This window comes from Leptinotarsa decemlineata, unplaced genomic scaffold (assembly GCF_025532065.1).
Source record: "Leptinotarsa decemlineata unplaced genomic scaffold, Ldec_3_MD MMD2_tig00001719_RagTag_RagTag, whole genome shotgun sequence".
Lineage (NCBI taxonomy): Eukaryota > Metazoa > Arthropoda > Insecta > Coleoptera > Chrysomelidae > Leptinotarsa > Leptinotarsa decemlineata.
Window position 1 is genome coordinate 315,925 of NW_027412569.1, and position 18,422 is coordinate 334,346.

Below are 18,422 nucleotides of genomic sequence, written 5' to 3' on the forward strand. Positions count from 1 at the left end.
GTAGTCTATGAATATTACACAACATACATACCACAATACTGAGGCCCTAAACTTTCCAGCCAATTGTTGTGCTTTCAGGTGCTTTGGTTAGGTTTGGATCATGTCCAAAGTGAGTAGGTCTATTCGACTCTCCACCGCAACCCGCGAGGGTTTATTGTGGCTCACACCTATTCACAGTCAACCAAGTTAATCCAGCTTTTTAACGAAGCCGATTAGTTTGTATGGTGAGTGGTCTTTCAGGTTAGATGGTGAGAGTACCGCTCTGCCTAACTCTAAAATGATTCAAATGACAGTGACCTGTAAGAACTTCGTAGACATCGTAGTTCATTGCTACTATAGTCCAACAACTGTTTGGTATCAAATTTCGAAGGGTGAATAAACGCCTTGGAGTGAGCCAATTCTGGAAGATTCTATCAGAAGTCCATAAATCTTCTTGCCATCCAGGTGTTCAATGTTTGTTTGGCAAAGCCTTCTGCGAGTCCAATGGCAGGTTCTGATTCGATGAAGCTGCTTGCAGCACCCTCCTTTGCAAAGTAATCAGCAACCTCATTGCCTTCCAGACCAGAGACAATCTGTTGAGTCTTCCTATCAAGCAGAGTTGTTATTGGTAATTTGCTACCAATTTAGATGTTGATCGGTAGGAGCCAAGAGCTTCCAACGCCGCTTGACACTCCAAGAACTTTTCATTGACTTTTGTATGACGTTGGATTTTTCCAATCTCACGGCACACAATTCAATAGCGTAATTCAATAGCGTAAATTTCCGCTTGAAATATAGTCGCATAGGTTCCTAGGCAAGTTGATATCTCTGTTCAGGGTCTGCGACTGAAAACACGTGCACTAGAACCGGAATGTGTTTCTGATCCATCTTTGAACCAACAACTATCTGCTCTCAGTATTTCCTTCTCCCGAATGATTCAGTCCTCTATAATCGGGAACAGTACTTTATAAAGCAGTTCCTAGGTGACCGTTGGAAGCATAAAGTCAGAGGACATTTTCAAAATGCTGTGACTTCCAGTGTAAATCAACAATCTGTTGCACTCTGCATTGAATTGATTTGTGCAATTTGCAATGTGCACAAGTTTATATGCATTCCATCTATCCTATCTGTCCAGAAAAATGTGGAGTGGAGGTAGATCTAGAAGGATCTCCATGGCCGCTGACGGTGTGGTACTAATGGCACCACTCATGGCCAAACTAGCCTGTCTCTGTAAGCCAGAGAGCTCCCCCTGGGTCGTTTTCTGTAAAGCCTTCGGTCACCAGGCAATTGCACCATTAGTGATCATTGGTCTGACAATCATCACATAATTTTAATGGATTTGTTTGGGACCTAAACCCCAATTTTTACCACAAATTCTTCGACATGCCCATAGTGAACTTGTGTAAACTTGTGTGAAACAACTTTTTCAAGTGAGCGTTTCAGGTGACTTTTTTATCGGTGACAATGCCAATATATTTCACCTTCGTTTCAAAGGGATCAACATTTTTTTCGACTTACTTAACACTTATCGTTATATTATGACCAAAATTACACAAAAATTTTGTAACTTTGTAAATTGTAGCCTATATATCATTCTGATGTAAAAGCTGTATTTATGTTAAGTTTCATGTAAATCCGTTCAGTTGTTTAGGCGTGGAAGCGCCACAAACATACATGCATACTTCTATCCATCCTCACAAACTTTCACATTTATAATATTAGTATAGATAAGGTCCTGTCGTAATTGTTTTTTATGCATATTACTTGTACAAAATAATTTCGATGTTTCACATCCACCAGGCGTCCCGTGGCAGCTCACATTTTTTTTCTATATGTAGTATGTCGTAGATAGTTTTGAAATCGTGATTATTCTCCAAAAGCTGGCACGCATAGGTGGAATTGGTCTTCTTCAGTTCAAAACTTCTTTCATATTCGAAGATTTTTCTTTTTAAATGTTTTAAAGTCCTTCCTACATAAACGTTTGCGCATGGTTAGTATTTATATTTACTATTATTTGTTTACCCTCTGTTTCACCCTGTATATAGTTATATTTAGTTTGATGTTCAGTTGTTGTATCTAAAACAAGGAGAATAAAAAAAAACTTTTTTGACTAACAGTGAATTTCAATATTTCGTTCTTCGAGACCAGATTAAACCTAGATATTTCAGGTAAAACATAACAGGGCATGATCCGCATGTTTGTTTGTAGACACCTGATCTGTTATCCTTGTCAATGTGTGACTTGCTGTTCTTTATATATCAACCAAAGAAGTTACCAGTCGTATATGCTATGGTGATATTTTGTTTATTTAGTAATCTTTTCATTCTATCTAATCTTTTTCCAGTATATGTGAATGTCTTGAATGACTTTTCATCAAGTATCGGCCAATTCATCACAAACTCCAGTTTGAATTACATCCGACAAATATTTGAGCAAAATACCTCACAGAGGTTACTCTTGCAGTTCAATGAATAATTATTATTGGACACCCTGTATTGAAAAATGATCTGATATACTGAAAAATCATCACTGCCTGAGTTAAAATTGAATTGGTGAATTTTCCACAACTACTGAGATATATAAATTTAAGAAGTACTGACGACTATCTGAAATTCTTGAAAAATATAAATATATCAAAAATATTAATTGACAAAGTCCTTCTTTATTTCAAAATTAATGAATCATCGATAAGTCTAATTAGAAAATTAGACAAATGAGACACGGAATGACATTTATACAATGCATTTCTTTAATGTTCCCTCCCGTTTTATTTTAAGTCGAAAAATTGAAATTTGGGATAATGAAATTAATGCATGAATACTTTTTTTTGAAGTGAAATTGACAGATGACAGATGGCGACTGGACGCCATCTGAGAAAAAAAATTAATAGAAAAGGGGGCCTTGTGACACATCATTTTGAAGCTCCTGATAAATACTTCACAACCCTAGAATATAATGTCAATATCTTCAACTACTACAAAATGACGGAACTTTCAATAATTGCCTGAATACATTGACATTTAACTACATAATATGAGGTAGGTAATGAGTTTGAGGTTAAATCAAATCAAATCAAAATATGCTTCATTACCCAAGATATGAACATCTAGTCTAGTAAAGTAAAACATGTATATGGGACAATTAATAAATATAAACTATAAAATAATGCTTAGAGACAAGAGCAGAGTAGAGTTAGTTCAGAAGATGCTCGAAATGGTTGCCTTGAACTTCTTGACATATGAACAGCCTATCCGACATTTCACGGCGAACATTTTCGAACACAGTATCGTCAATATCTCTGCAAATATTCATTATTCTCTGCCGTATATTCAATATTGAAGCAGATTCAGTTCCGTACAATTTTTGCTTCGGATAGCTCCATAAAAAAAGTCCAAAGGTGTCAAATTAGGCGAGCGAGCCATTCTGTAGGACCTCGACGGCCAATTCAACGACCAGAAAAAGTAGTATCCAAATAGTTTATCACTTTTCTGGAGTAATGTGGTGGTGCTTCATCTTGTTGGAATACAATATCCATATCGAATTCTTTAAGATTCACTTCGACGATTTCAGTGATAAGAGGATCAACAGTAGTTTCCAGCATATTCAAATACAGTTCCCCTATTGAATTTTTATCAATAAATAGAGGTCTTACAATATGGTTCTCCAATATTCCTGCCCAAACGTTAATTTTTTCTGGATATTGGGTATGTGTTACGCGGAAAACGGGAGGGTTACGGGAGGGTTGGTGTCACTCCAATAACGGCAATTTTGTCTGTGAATATTGCCGTTTGAAAAAAATGTAGATTCGTCACTTACACAAATATTGTGGAGATAGGTAGGATGCCTTGCAATGGTTTCCGTCATGATTTCGCAGAATTCTGTTCTTCGATAAGGGTTATCTTCAGTTAATTGGTGTACCATCTCAATTTTCAAAAAATTGATGGATGTAGCCGTTACTACGTGGTAGGAAATTATAATGAAGAAGAGAAAAATGAAACTTTCTATGTTTTTTACCACTTTTATTTGTACATAACTTTACTGCAGTTTCATCCTATAAGGACAGTTTCAAACTTATACAAACTTTACTGTATGAGTTTGAAAATGTCCGTATAGGACGAAACTACAGTTAGTTACAAATAAAAGTGATGAAAACATAGAAAGTTTAATTTCTCTTCTCTTTATCATTTTAATTTTGTATGGATGATACCTATTCCCCTTCAAAAGTCTCCATACAGTAGAAAGAGACACCTCACCAACATTTTCGACGGAATAAGCAGACTGTTCAGAATTTACTACCATTTCACCAATTATTTGCACTTGCTGTTTTTCCGGAATGGATAGATGACCTGGGGGCTTTTTGTTATGCCGGTAGTTGTGAATTTGAATACAACTTTCCTCAAATATTTTCTACATATAGGACACTTCGGAAAACGTTCATTGAAAATTCTTCTGGTTTCGTGAAAGTTACGCGTCGCACCGTAAATAAAAATCGCTTCAAATTTTTCTTATGATAGACAAGAATTGACCATTTTAGAGATTGTTGTACTTTTCTACTAGTAAAACCGAAAACTAAATGAGAATATTCTAACTGAACAATGATATTCATTGTTTCTTCGATTTTTTGTCGTTTCATAAACAAAAAATAACTTAACAAACATTATCAGGTTGTTGGAATTGCCGAATGGCAGATGAAAAGGAATATTTCTAGAAATATCAATATTATTGTTTCTGTCTTCAGGAAATTATTAAATGCTCCGCCATTTTGTAGTAGGTGAAGATATTGACTTTATATTCTAGGGTTGTGAAGTATTCATCAGGAGCTTCAAAATGGTATGTCACAAGACCACCCTTCACATTCATTTTTTTTTCCAGGTGATGCCCAGTCGCCATATTAAAAGTTTCATCTGTAAATATAACTTCAAACTGAAGTACTCATGCATTGATTTCATAATTTAAAATTTCAGTTTTTTGAGTTGACCCGTTCAAAAAATTAAAGTGGTGGAGGCATTAAAGAAATGCACTGTTTAAAATTCTGAATAAAGCATTTTTGATTTCAATAAGTCTAATGAATGGCACATCGTTAATATATGGTAAATTCTATATGAGATCAGCATTCAACTACAGCTTTACAGTAAACCGAAATGGATTGGAATGAGACAGATTCTATGGGGGCTGATTCCACCATTTATTTAAAAAGAATCGTATTGCCCTAGTGAATTTTCAGGCTGCGAGAAAACGTAAAAGCTTACTGTCCAATAAAGTGACAGGTGAATAAGTAATAATTCAGGATTATCATATTCCTGATGTCCCCCAATTCGTTGAGATTTGTTTCCATTCTTGCAGTTCCACTAACTATTTGTCAGTGTTGAAAGGATTTGTCGTCTCGGCCCTTGGCTAAGATCAAAATGTAGTTGTAGTGTAGTATTTGTAGAATGAAAATTCACTTTTTTTCTGAAGTGGAAACATTAGAAAATTCTTATGATTATGTTCGGATCAATCTTATACAGAATTTGCACGAAAACATGACTAGTACAAGCAAATGAAATAATACATTCCTATGAATTATTTTACATATCTACTGCTACTTCACTACTGATACTACATAAAGTCATAAAGATTCAGGATGAAGGATATGGAGAAAAGAGATTTCTGGGAGTGATTAAAATTACCTCTTTGTGCCAATGAGTGTACAATGAAAGAATGCAGTAATAGCAATAAAATGGATGGTTGTTTTCCTTTATGAGTACCAATTCATTAAATGACAACAAATACACTTCTCAAATGTTTATCTATAATGATAATTATAAAATTTCCACAATGAATTTCATTAAAGATGCAATTCACTACACGGTAGCTTCATCATTGAGACACATTAAAAGTTGAGAGAAAAGGTTGAAAAATAACCAAGTTGACGATTTATATTTCTTAGGTTATCATGTTTATGAGTGTGTGTGCATTGATGTAGAATCTTTCGTTGGGGGCTTCCCATTTTCGAATTCAAATAAAACAGAGTGTGGGTGAGATTAATTGATGTCATTATGTGTGTAATACAACATCTCTCAAATGTCCACCACGGCTTCTCTGGGTAGGTAGGTAAGTAAGTAGGTCTGAAGTGGACTCACCCTGTAGGTAGGTCTGAAGTGGACTCACAACTCATAAGGGTTTATTGTGGCTCACACCTATTCACACTCGGCCAAATAAACTCAGCTTCTTAACGAAGCCGATTAGTTTGTATGGTGAGTGGTCTTTCAGGTCAGATGGTGAGAGTACGGATCTGCCGAACTCAAAGAACCTGATTCGGTACCCAGCGGGGCAGACACAAAGTATATGCTCTGCAGTTTCATCATTTTCCAGACAGAGGCGGCACACACTGTCTTCCGACAGTCCAAGTCTCTGCATGTGATGATTCAAATGACAGTGACATGCAAGAAGGTCTGTTAGACATCGTGGTTCATCCCTACTGTAGTCCAACAACTGTTTGGAATCAAGCTTCGAAGGGTGAATGAACGCCTTTGAGTGAGTCAATCCTGGAAGATTCTGCCAGAAGCCCATAACTCTTCTTGCCATCCAGGTGTTCTGTGTTTGTTTAGCAAAGCGCAAAGCGATGCCAGTGACAGGTTCTGGTCCAATGAAGCCGCTTGCAGCACCCTCCAGCAGCTCCATTGCCTTCCAGGCCAATATGGCTAGGAATCCAGACCAGAGTCAATCTGTCAAATATTCCTATCTTTATCTGTAGAGTAGGGAGGGTGAGTGTAAGCCTACGCACTTAGGCCACATGTGACCCATTGTACATCCTCCCGAGGAGATGTCCTCCTAGGTCATCGTCCATCCTGTCCTTCTCAGGAAGGTGGACAGGTCGCTGGGAGACATCTTCTTTATATCGGCAGGTGTAGGCCAAGACTCGCCAAACTCACACTCTCTTATTGACGATAACTCCGGGCACTCGCACAGGACATGCCTGACAGTCTCATCTTCCTGTTCACACATCCTGCATAGAGGTGTGTCCACTAGCCCCATATTATGTAGGTGTTTCCTTAGCTGACAATGGCCAGTCAGAAATCCTACTGTAAGGCGTAGATTTTTCCTGGTCATCGCCAGATATTTCTTCGGCGCCAGCTTCCCAGGGTCGCCCAAGGTGATCCTGGCAAGATTATATCCTTTGACTTCATCCCATCTATTTAAAGATTGAGCATGGGTGAGCATGGCTAAATCTTGGTGGCACTCTAGTGCTAGCCCTGAAGTAGCACGGTGTCTGTTCAAGGCTAATAGTGCTTGTCTGCTATCAGTGCAGATTGTTATGTTTTTGCCAGAAATTCTTTTCTTGGTTATTTCTTTTGTGGCGATTGAGATACCAGCCAGTTTTGTTTGGACCACGCTGGTATTTCTTCCCATTCCCAATTTGATCCCTAGGCTTAGTGATCTGGAGTACACTCCACATCCTGAACCTTCTTTGGTTTTTGAGCCATCTGTATAAATCCGTATTGCATTTGTAGCATCTGACTCTGTGTTCTGCTCAATTTGTATTTTGTAGGGTTTATTAAACGCAAACCTGGGTTCAATTGCATCACTTGTTGCCTGCAGCAGAGGTTGCGCAGTAAGCGCTTCCCGCCATAGGCCCAGCCTCAATCGACCCATTCCTACTTCTAGGTTTACACCAGCCGTGTGCAATCGTACCATGGCCATTAACGCAACCTCCTTAACGTACAGATCCAGAGGTGTCAGACCCGTGATTAATTCCATTGCCGCGGTTGGTGTTGTTCTCATGGCTCCTGTGATGTTTAAACAAGCCAGTCGCTGTTTTTGATATAATTTTTGGATGGCCGTTGCTTGTAGAACTTTCGGTCCCCATGCAATGGCTCCATACGTTAACATAGGTCTTATTATTGCAGTGTAGATCCAGGCGACTACACGGGGTGAAAGGCCCCATGCGCGTCCCACTGTCCTCCGACATTGCTCATAAGCTACGTATGCTCTTTTTGCTCTACTCTGTAGATGAGAGTTCCATGTTAGCTCCTTTTCGAGGATAATACCAAGGTATTCCACCTCTTCCGAGAAGTTTAGTTGGCTTTTGAAGATTTCGAGAGGTTTTAAGCCCGTTAAACTTCTTTTCCTGGTGAAAAGGACCATCTCAGTCTTCTTGGGATTGATCGACAGTGAGTGTTCCTTACACCATGTTTCTATCAATTTGAGCCCATCCTGCGCTCTATCGCACAGTGTGTTCACAAATTTGCCGGTCTGCAAGGTAACTATGTCATCTGCGTATGCAAATCCATTTTTGTCAAGGTGATTAATTAGGGTATTCAGTTAAATATTCCTATCGAGGAGAGTCTTTTTTGGCAGTTTGCTACCAATTTAGACGTTACTCGATAGAAGGCAAGAGCTTCCAACGCCGCTTCACTGTCCAAAAAGTTTTTTATTGACTTATGTATGAGGTTGGATTCTTTCAATCTCTTCGCACATAATTCGATAGCGTAAATTTCCGCTTGACATACAGTCGCATAGGTTCCTAGGCAGGTTGATATCTCTGTCCTGAAGCAGCGACTGAAAAGTCGTAGTTTACAGTTGGAGAAATAAAGTCAGAGGTCATTTCCAGAATGCTGTGACTTCCAATGTCAACCAACAGTATGTTAATTGCACTCTGCATTGAATTGATTTGTGCAATTGGCAATGTGCACAAGTCTGTATGCAGTCCATCTAGCCTCTCTCTCCAGAAAAATGTGAAGAAGAGGTTGATGTAGAAGGATCTCCAAGGCCGCTGACGGTGTGGTACTGATGACACCACTGATAGCCAGACAAACCTGTCTCTGTAAGCCAGAGAGCTTCGCTCGGGTCGTTTTCTGTGAAGCCTTCGGCCACCAAGTAATTGCACCATAAATGATCATTGGTCTGACAATCATAACATAAATTCAATGGATTTGTTTGGGACCTAAACCCCAAGTTTCACCACAAATCCTTCGACATGTCCATACAGACAGTCAGGCTTTGTGTAAAACTTTTTCCAAGTGAGCGTTCCAGGTGAGTTTTTTCCCAAGGACAATGCCAAGATATTTCACATACGTTCCAAATGGAATGACTACACCATTGAGGGAAAGTGGCGTTAGATCGTTCGATTTCCTTCTGTTGGTGAAGGGGATTAACACAGTTTTGCTGGGGTTAACAGACATCTGCTCCCTCAGGCACCAACTGTGAACAACGTCCAACGCGCCTTGAAGGATATGACAAGCTACTCTTCCCGACGTGGAGCTTCCAGTCGTGAGTCGGGCGCAGTAACACCACGCCAATTCACCGCTAAACATAAAAATTATTTTGTACAGATATGAAAGAACGGATTACGACAGGAACTAATATGTCATAATGTAAAAATTAAATATAACAAATTTTTTTCCAGAAAATGATGATTGTTCAAGTTTTGAACATTCATTTTCATCAGATATAAAAATTATAAATTCAAAAAGTTATTTCAAATTGTGGCAACTCAATCATTTCAATCAGTTGCCTCTGACGTTTTAACTATGACAAATATAAAAGATAGAAACTAAAAGGAAAATAACTATATTCTGATATTTGCAGATTAATGGAATCTTACATAACATTAATAGTTAGTCTTGTGTTCAACTGTGTCCAGTTTCAATAATAATATTTTATGACATGCGCCAAACTAACTGACTATCATAAGAAAACAAGTATATCTGAGGCATTAGTCAATCTAATAATAACACTGATAATCTTCAAGCATGGCTCAACCAATGACGGAAGCACCAAACTCTTACGATTGTTTGAAATAGATGAACACTTCAATCTAGCAGACCACTTTTATAATCATGCAATCATTGTTCACTGTGGTTTTGGCGTTGAATCTGGTCATTAATACGCATTGTTCAAAGACGAAACGGACTGGTTTAAGTTTGACGATAGTCGTGTCACGAAGTGTTCTGGCGATGCATTGAATTTATTGGATCCTCTGGAGACACCCTACATTTTGTTTTATAAGAGAGAGGACATTAGCAGATCAAGATCTTCAGATGATGTGGTGCTGCAGGTTTTTTCGAGTTTTCCTGCAGCTGCGCCCCGCAGCGCCAGTCAGTTTTTATTGTTATTTCACAATTTCATGATTTTTATCATTTTCTTTCCCACTAACTAATTAAGTATATAGTTCAATAATAAATGTTTCAATATGAATTCTACCATCATTAGGGAATTAATTAATCTCTTGATGTCGATAACAAATAAAAAAAACTGCTGATTTTGAAATACAATTTTGTCTTTATTCTTCAAGCAAGTGTGTCAATGCATTATTTTCCATGAAAATGAAATCAAAATTATTTAAAAATTAATTCAAAAATATTATATAGTATGAACATTTGGTGAATTTTAATCTACCAATCTACCATTTACTGGCCCTCGAGACAGACCACATACAGTGCATTCTATTCAAAACTAGCCACCCTGAATAACTTTAAGTTCAATGATTTCCAGGATAAATGAAAAAACACGTCAACAATAGTATAAAGGGGGAAACATTCTGATATATTCACATTTGATCTAACTTTCCCTATCGCACCCCCAGTGTATGACACAATTTTTTTCATATGGATCACCCTTTATTATTTTGCATTATCAGATGCTCCATTGTCACCTCACAAACCACAAGAGGAGACTAAATCATCTGTCGGTAACAAATAAGACAGATGGGTATCCGCGGCTAAGCTAAACAGTGGAGACGGGAGTGGGTTAAACAACTTAGCAACTTTAAATAGATCTTAATGGGCGCCAGGTAAATTTAATCCTCCAGATACCCTAAGTAACTCACAATATCAATAACTTACCAATAAATATTGGAAATAAAAGATAAGATAAAGATCCCCAATATGATTTATTCAGTAATCCTAACTTACATGGATTAACCAACAACGCTTCTAAGACAACAATGCAATATTCACACTACTACGCGATGTTCAAATGTCAATACAAGAGCGCGGTGTATATACCACGAATTCAATCAGCCATAAATTACGGTAGTAACGACGCTCAAAAGAAACTACAAAACGTCAAGTAAAACTACTACGGAAATTGAGTAGGTGAAATCGTAAGTACTAGTATAGGTAGGTAAGACAATCTCGTTTGCGTCGCGAGAGCTCAGGCGTAGGCGCATCGGTGTCAACAAGCAATCGTGAAAGGACGAGAATACCTCAATTTCCGTTTCACAAATATCTATATCAATCAGGTATCAATAAACAAACTCTTAATCAATAAACGATAAACAAACACTATATCAAACAGGTATCAATAAACAGAAGGGCAACAATTATTCAAATAACTCAGTATATCACAAATATTCAATTAAATCAATTATAACTTGCGTGCTCCTTTTGGGCCACCCGGTATATGGTGTTAGGCTACCCCGTGATTCGACGGAAGTGGTTCACCCTGTAGTACGGCGGAGATGGATCACCCTGTAGCACCACCAAGATAGATCACCCGGTAGGGCACAACAAGCTGGACCAGAAATGGATCACCAAATAAGACCCAAGAAGAAGATAGGAAAAAAACCCTTGAAGAAGAAAAAAAACCCTACGGAAGAAAATTCTCAATCAGAATCAGATAAAAACAAGGTGATATTCAACCCCCATTCAATAGGGACTATTTGACTAATCAATACCCCTGGTATATTTTCATTAAGCAAAGTAGCAAGTAGCAAGATAACAAGAGTATATTTTTGGGTGCCCTGTATAACCATATGACCCGTAAAAATCAAGCAATTGAATGAGTGTTGAAACCTCTCTTCAATACTAATATTCAGTTGAGATATAACGATGGAATCAAAAATTACTAAAATAATTAAAAACACATTCAATGGTAAAACTCTTACCCTGGCCAAGGGGTTTTCTATACGTTTCTTCGTGTGCGGTGCTCTGCACGGAAGTCCTACTGGGACTTGATGAGTGACTGAGGGCCTTCTGTTTCTTATGAATCTAGAGACGAGAAACGAAGGTTGTAGAATTGAAGAGGTGATATCATAGCTAAGACCACATGAGAGATGCGACAGTGATTCAGACATACCTAATTTCGCAAATCCTTCCACCTGGCACGAGTTCGGTAACCACCACAAATCCTCAAAAGAGCTTAAGTTTCAGACTGCAAATATCCACACCAAAATGACCAATCAGTCTTCCACTATACAATCCTGACTTGTAGAAATAATCCCCGTGAAGGATGGCACAAATACAACCATATATATCCTACAATCAGTCTGATAGTACGCTTGAACTCCGAACCAAGCTCATCGAAGGCCAACTTCCGAATTCTAAGAGACTGCCACATCTGACAGCTAACTAGTTGTTGCCACAATGCGTCCAACCTACCCTACAAGCACCAAGGGGGCGCTGTGCACAACATCATAAATCTATCAATTCCTCCACAGCCACTTGAGACATCATCAACAAGTCCATGACCCATCAAAACTCCTTCTCAAAGCAATGCAACCCTAAAATAACCCTTGACAACTTGAGTAACCGATCAATCCCTCACCCGTGAACAACTGTAGAACTAGTTCGGTGTAAGTCGTCGGAACGACACTACGAAAGTTCGGCAGATGTCAACCAACAGTTGTCTCTTAACCTTGTTATCGAATGTTTACAAAAATAATGTTCCAACCTATTTTCAACTATTTACCAATCCTTATTCATGCGATGGAATAGAAACATATAAGGTAAGTCGCCACATCCTTCCCTTTCAGTACAAATATTTGAGCATTCATATTATGCAGAATATTTACCGAAAATATCAAACAGTATTCAGAAACCCAGAGCTAACTAATATTGTTTTTCAGGCGATATGACTCTAATATGTAGTAATCCTTCTGGAAGTGATGAATAACAATCTATGCAAGAAATATTCTTGGGAAGGTATAGAGAATAAGGCAGACAACGGCTGAAAAATGATAGGCGAAGTAAACTGAGAAACAAACAATAACAACTATTTCAACCTAGCGAGGAATTTCGGATCTCCAACGTCGATTGGCAATAGGAGAATGCGTAAGTACTGGTCAAAGCAGTTAGTCAGGGAGCATACATTTATTCTTGTACATTTCAGGTATGGTTTTCTATGGAACGGAAGATTCCATTACTATGATGTTAAATGAATAAAATCAAGTTGTAACTGAATTACATTGTTGATATCCTTTGAATAAAGATCTCAAAAGGTAACGTAGTGGCTTGAAAGGTCTAGTGCTAAATTGAAACGTAACACCACGATGAGCAGATTTCAACGAAGTATAAAACATATAGTCTGAAGCTAAAATTCTGATCCGTCAAGTGAGACTTTCACAAAAGTAGATATGTTTACGATGATATTACAGGAAAATAAAAAAAAACATGTGGGAATATCACTTAGTCCTGATAAAAACAATGATTATCATTGTTCGATCGCAAAAAATCTTAGTGAGAAAATAGTGGTACCTTACGATCCCTTAAAAAATCTTGAAGATGTCAGAATTGAGGATAACCTAATATTGGACGATACAATTATTAGTGAATTACTAGAAATTTTGAGGAATATACAGAATGAAAATGCGACTGGATATGATGGAATATCCATAAAAATTATTCAAAATCTTCCAATTGAGGCACTGCAAACATTGGTATCTCTAATCAACACCTCTTTCCACAATGGAATATTTCCTGATTTTCTCAAAATATCCGTTGTCCTTCCATTATATGAAGGTGGAAATTCAGATGATCCCGCGAATCTTCGCCCGATATCTCTCATTCCAACTATAGCCAAAGTTATCGAAAAACTTGTGAAAATACGTCTGACAATTTTCCTAAAACACCACAATCTTTCAAGTGAAAGCCAGTTTGGTTTTCAAAGCAATAAAAACACGCACGATGCCATCCTTTCGTTTATTTATGATATTTACGCAAGTTTGATTCTGGTGGTGTAGTAGCTGCGGTCTTTTGTGATCTTTCTAAGGCGTTTGATTGTGTTGATCATAAGATCTTGCGAAGAAAAATTCACCAATACCGCTGCAGAGAAATGACGCTCAAATGGTTTGAATCTTACCTATCAGGAAGGAGTCAAGTGGTAAGAACAACAGGACTTTCAGAAAAAAAAGGAAATATGGTGTGGTGTTCCACAAGGATCAGTTTTGGTACTCATCTTATTCTTATTATATGTCAATGACATTGCAAATTTGAGCATTTCAGGGAAGTTCACTCTTTTCGCTGATGACACGACGATATGGTGGAACAACAACACAAATGATTTGCACAATGCAATATCTACTGATATGAAAACAATCAAGGAGTGATGTGCTGCTATTGCTATCCTTCAATATCACTAGAACAAACATTCTATCACTTAGATGTGCTCTTGATGACCTGTCATTCGGTAATCAGGAACGAGACTCGATCTAAATTTCTAGGTATTCACATTGACAACAAGCTCAAATTTATTGGGCATATTAAATAGCTTACGATAGAATTTGTTCTGGATGTTATGCAGTCAGAGTAACTTCAGTAAATTTGGGAATCAAAACTGCCAGAACGGTGTATTACGCTTTCGTTGAATCCCACCTACGTTATGGAATACCGTTTTGGGGAGTATGCAATTCATCAGCACTTCTGTCTGTATTAGTACTGCAGAAACGGGCTATCAGGTATATGTGTAAAATTAAACCTCGTGATTCATGGCAGACACAAATTCGCTGAACGAAAGATTTTAACAGTGATTGCTTTGTTCATTTTGGAAACGGTGTGCCTCATTTACAAAAATATGTCCCTATTTGAGGCTTCATGCCATTCTTATAGCACCTTGTATACCTCGTTGAAATTGCCAATTCTTTTAACAAATTTGGTCAGGAATTCTGATTATTACAATGGAGTCAAGATGTTTAATCACTTGCCCTCAGATATAAGGCAGGCAAATTTGACCAACAAAATGTTTAGAATAAAAGTAAAAACATTTTGTTGCATCTTCTAGGCACCCTTCAAAGATTGAAGGGTGCTTAGAAGATGACAGTACTACCAACTGTCGAAAGCGCTCGCAGATAATTTATGGACGATATAAAGCTTCAAATCCTTTTTGTAGAATTTGAAATTGAAATATGTATATATATATATATATATATATATATATATATATATATATATATTTCAATATTAAATTCCACAAAAAGGATTCATCATCTGGCACTCCTTAAACTTCTGCAGCAGTTTGAGGAGTGCCAGATGATGACAGTACAACCAACTGTCGAAAGCGCTCGCAGATAATTAATAGAAGATATAAAGCTTCAAATCCTTTTTGTAGAATTTAATATTGAAATACTCAAAATAAAGGAAAATTCGTTGCATCAATCAAAAAATATATATATATATATATATATATATATATATATATATATATATATATATATATATATATACAGGGTGTCCCTGGACTTCCTCTTTTCCTCTCGGGAATATATAGATGGGGTCAAAATATCACCAGTACTTCATATAACTTTTTTTCCTAAAATCCTTCGTTACCAAGTAACGGGCCCTCGAAGTTACAAAATGAGAAATGTTTTTCTTTGATAACTTTTCAAGTGAATATTCAAAATCATCCAAATTTTGGTAATTGACTGAACAAATGAATTCCTTCGATGAGCTCTCATGCAGGAGTCAGTTGTTTTGCTACAAAGTCAGGAACGGACTACCCCCGATGGTCCACACCCCAAAACTTTGAAATGACAGATATTTTTCAATATTTTTCAACAAATTAAGGTTACTTGGACAATTTTATGAATAAAAGTACTCGTGTGGAAAGTCGATCGGAGCAACGAGTCTTGATAAAAATGAAGTTTCACTCGACGACATCAAACCCGCTCGTCCACCATTATTTGAAATGAATAATTATCAAAGCAGAAATAATAATTATAACGTTAATTCAACAACATTTATCCTGAGATGTCTACCATTATTCGAAAATATTAGTTTTTAAGGAAAATGGAAATGATAGGTAAAATGTTCATAACGAATTTTTATAATGCAAACACGTTTAACTAACGAAACTCAAGAGCCTCAAGAGCAAACAGAAATGAAAAATCCGCTACAGAAACTGCTCGATATGACCACCTTCTCTCTCTATACATTTTCTTAGTCTGCGAAGACACCCTCTCTGTACTTGAAATAGCATTCCAGGGTCGTTTCGTATGGCTTCACAATGTAATGTTATTCTATTCAACAATGCATCTCTTGTGTGAATAGGTGTAGCGTGAACAAGGCTTTTCAGATGCCCCCACAGAAAGAAATCCGGAGACCGCGATGGCCATGAATATGGCCCACCTCTACCAATCCATCTATTGTGGAAAATATGGTTCAGATGGTCACGCACAATCAAACTAAAATGAAGAGGAGCGCCATCATGCATAAACTACATATCTCTTCGGGTGTGCAATGAAACATGTTCCAAAAGTCCATTCAAATCGTTCTGAATGAACTCCAAATAACGTTCTGACGTAATAAAAGTCATATCCTCTCTTTGCCTATCCATGAACCAATTGGCATATTCCAGTCGTGCTGGAAAATCTTGAGGTGTCATGGCATGTACCTTCTGGATGTGAAATGGGTGGAGCAGTTGTTCCCTAATTCTATGAATAGTGGACTTGGATGTATGGAACTGTTCTGATAGATTTCTGATGCTCATTGAAGGATCATCAGCGACGGCTTCCAAAATATTTTCCTCCAATACAACGGTACGTACAGTCCTAGGAGCGCCCTCACCACCTCGTTTTGGCAAAACTGTACCTACAATAATATCGAAATAAAACAACGTGCTCAAATTAATTATCAATTATTACATACCTGGCTCCCTCAAGCTGCGATCGACACGCTCGAATGTTTCTCTTGACGGTACCGTTCGATTGGGAAAATGCTCGGAATACAGACGACGAGCTTCTGCAGCATTACATAATGCTCGTCCATAAAATACATGCATATCTGCATATTCATTGAATGTAAACTGTTCGGCCATATAAAAAAAATTCAAAATATCCTATAGAATATTGACAATACAATGATAGTCATATGACAATGCACCACTCAACAAAACAAAATCGCATTCCAGTTTCTCATTTTTTATCAAAACTTTCTGAAAGGTTTTTTTGTCAACATCTGTGAAAGAAATGGAACATAATTATTCCCTGGATATTTTTCACCTGATCATGTGCAGCCGTTTTTGTAGTTCATTCGTTTGCTTTTTATTAGTATAGTAAATATTTTTTCCGATGTGCGTTTTTTCAGCTAAATTTAGATTCGTGTTAAAGAATTTCTCCCATAAAATTATAATTATCAGTGAAACTCCTCAACAGTTTAGCTGTGAAGAAGAATTTGAAACATTCGAATGTTGAGTTTCATGAGATTCAGATAACTGATCAACACGAAACGTGATTATTCCACACGTATTATGTACATACAAAATATGGAATGAATTCGATATTTCATAGTAGAGTAGCTTGATAGTTTAAAAACACCACGAATCTACAAAACTTGATATTTCTTTTGAAAAAATATCTGCTATCACAATTGTGACTTAAACTTCCATATAGGTACTGTACTTTTTGTTTACGACTTCATTTTAGCATACTTTGTATTATTCCTGTTATAAATGTTGTTGAATTGACGTTATCATTATTATTTCTGCTTTGATAATTATTCATTTCAAATAATGGTGGACGAGCGGGTTTGATGTCGTCGAGTAGAACTACATTTTTATCGAGACTCGTTGCTCCGATCGACTTTCCACACGAGTACTTTTATTCATAAAATTGTCCAAGTAACCTTATTTTGTTGAAAAATATTGAAAAATATCTGTCATTTCGAAGTTTTGGGGTGTGGACCATCGAGGGTAGTCCGTTCCTGACTTTGTAGCAAAACAACTGACTCCTGTATGAAAGCTCATCGACGGAATTCATTTGTTTAGTCAATTACCAAAATTTGGATGATTTTGAATATTCACTTGAAAAGTTATCAAAGAAAAACATTTTTCATTTTGTAACTTCGAGGGCCCGTAACTTGGTTACGAAGACTTTTAGGAAAAAAAGTTATATGAAGTACTGGTGATATTTTGACCCCATCTATACATTCCCGAGAGGAAAAGAGGAAGTCCAGGGACACCCTGTATATATATATATATATATATATATATATATATATATATATATATATATATATATATATATATATATATATATATATATATATATATATATATATATATATATATATATATATATGTTTATAAGTACATCATTTAAGTGTTGATAATATTTTTAAACAAGTCTGTACACGACCATTGAACTATAGTGTATGTTCTAACTTTACTTTTTTGTAAGTGTCTTTATATTCACATTTTATATTTCTACACTTATATTTGTATGTACTTTTCACAAGCTTTGTCCACGAAAT